Source organism: Schistocerca americana, unplaced genomic scaffold (genome assembly GCF_021461395.2).
Source record: "Schistocerca americana isolate TAMUIC-IGC-003095 unplaced genomic scaffold, iqSchAmer2.1 HiC_scaffold_243, whole genome shotgun sequence".
In the NCBI taxonomy this organism is placed as follows: Eukaryota; Metazoa; Arthropoda; class Insecta; order Orthoptera; family Acrididae; genus Schistocerca; species Schistocerca americana.
The window spans coordinates 190,001-192,500 of NW_025725954.1; the positions used below are offsets into that span (position 1 = coordinate 190,001).

The 2,500-nt window shown below is 63.1% G+C and overlaps 1 pseudogene; it reads right to left on the reverse strand.

Moving 5' to 3' along the window:
* The window catches only part of LOC124576066, a 7,958-nt pseudogene that overhangs the window by 2,841 nt on the left and 2,617 nt on the right, over nt 1-2,500 (reverse strand).

The following is a 2,500-nucleotide window of genomic DNA, read 5'->3' on the forward strand; positions in this document are numbered from 1 at the left end:
AGGTTTCACCCACACGCAGGGCAGGCATGGTGGTGTTGCCTGCTGTGAAGGTGACATTGCTGTCCACCTTCACCTTCTTCTCGCGCCCTGACGCGACTAAGGCGAGGGTGAAACACTTCCGGGCGTTGATCTGCAGCCCCAGGTGGGCGAGGGCTGCGGTAGCTGCGTCGATGAGGGACTGCAAGCCCCTCGGGGTCGCTGCAAACAGCAAGACGTCATCTGCAAAGGCCGCAGCGTTGACTCTGCGACCGAGGATCCGAGCTCCGATGTGGGAGGGCAGTTGGCCTAAAACGTAGTCCACCGCAAAGTTGAACAGGAGGGGGGAGAGGGGATCGCCCTGGCGAACGCCCCGTGCTGGCTGCACAGACACGCCCACGCCGGCGCCGTCCGCTATCACTGTCGTGCTGCCCTCGTAGCACCGCTCGACATACTCGATAAAGCAATCCGGCAGGCCATGCGCCTTCAGCACGGGGCGAAGGGCAGCATGATCTACCGAATCGAATGCCTTAGATACGTCGATCGATGCCACAAAGACAGAGCGGCAGGAGCGAACTGCGTCGGTGAGAGCAGTGTCCAAGATGAAGGTATTTTCCAACATCCCATCCCGAGGGATGAATGCCCGCTGACGTTCGTCCACAGCACAAGCGCGCATCAGGCGTGACGCGAGAACCTTGTGAAAGGTCCGCGCCAACACCGAGCAGACCGTAATGGGGCGAAAGTCAGCGGGGGATGTTGGTGCAGCCGTTTTCGGGAGAAGGGACGTCCGCGCGCGAAGCAGGCGTTCCGGAAGGGCGCGGGCCAGAAGGAAGAGATTCATCACTTTCACCAGGACTTCGTGCGGCAGACGCCGCAACTCCGCTGGGGTAAGGCCGTCCGGCCCGGCTGCTGATCCCCTGGGCGGCAACGCGGCGGCGACCTCCTCATGTGTGACCGGCCCCCATATGCACTCGAGAGCGACAGGCTCTGAGTGCGGGAGGAGGCGGTCACGAATGAAGCCCGCGGTGGAGATGGGCTTCTTGGTGAAGAGGTCCGCCCAGAAGTCCAGCAGACCAGGGATGGCAGGTGGCGGCTGGAGCAGGGTGCCATCCAAGAGGCCGCGCACGCAACGCGCACGCGACCGTCGGAAGGCATCCTGCGTTCTCGCGTACTCCCAGCGGCGCCGCTTGCGCTTCTGCGTCGGCGGCGCGGCAGGCGGCCGCTTCGATGGTTGGCGCGGCCGCTGTGTCCTGGTGATCGATCTCTCCCCTCTGGACCCGACCGACGCAAGGGCATCCGGGAGCATGCCCAGGATGACATCGGGCGGCGTGCCCCGCCCCAGACCGATGACACGATCCAGGGCAGAGAAACGCTGGGCGGAAGCGGGTAGCCCCGCCAGATGCTCCCAGATGGCGGCGTCAGTCGGCCCCTCCGGCGGCGGCCCGGTGGTGTCGGCCGCGAAGTCCTCGGCTGCGTCGACGGGCGGCGCAGCGGCCTCGCCCGCGTCAGGCAGCGGGCTCGCCGCTCCCCGGCGGGACGCCGGCTCTTCCCCCCGACCGATCTCAAGCGCCTCCATGAATTGGCGGACAAGCTGCTTGTGGGCAGCTTGCCGCCGTCGGCACTTGATTGCCTCAAGCGTTCGGTCGGGGAACATCCTGATGAGCTCTTGATTTACAAAGAAGAACCGGGCGTCCCTCTCGAGGAACAGTTCGGCCTCTGCCTTGGCGAGCGACAGGACTTCTTCCTCCGTCCACCTCGCGCGATGCCTCTCCGTGACGATCTCCGCGTTGGCGGCCGCAAGATGTTGGCGGCGGCGATGGACCCCGAGACCGTTCTTGGTTGTAAAGCTGCGGTGGCACTCACTACAGGTATACATAGCTGCAAAAGTTACAAGATTATCGGCACGGCCGGTTGGCCGGCTAGGTGCTGGGGGAGTTGGGGTGGCACCTTCAGCGGAAGGGCCACCACTTATTCTCTGCTTACTGCCCCCAACTAAAAAAAGGGATAGTGCGAGGGGGGGCTGGTAACCCCCCCAAGCCCCTGGTGCGGTCTTCCACTCTGCGAAATCAGCGGGCCCACGAGAAGGGGAGAAGACCGCAGGAGAGGAGAGGCTAAGAGGGCTAGGCCCATGTATTGCGCATCACTCTCCCTGTAACTATAACCCAAGGAAGGCACCTCGCAGCAGCAGCACGACTACATCAAGACCGCACTTCGAGAAGCCAAGTCCGGATGCAGCCACACCGCCGCTACTTGGCCACCTTAAGAGAGTCATAGTTACTCCCGCCGTTTACCCGCGCTTGCTTGAATTTCTTCACGTTGACATTCAGAGCACTGGGCAGAAATCACATTGCGTCAACACCCGCTAGGGCCATCGCAATGCTTTGTTTTAATTAGACAGTCGGATTCCCCCAGTCCGTGCCAGTTCTGAGTTGATCGTTGAATGGCGGCCGAAGAGAATCCGCGCACCCGCGCGCCCCCGGAGGAGCACGCTAAGGCGGACGCGGCCTCGCAGCAAGGAAGATCC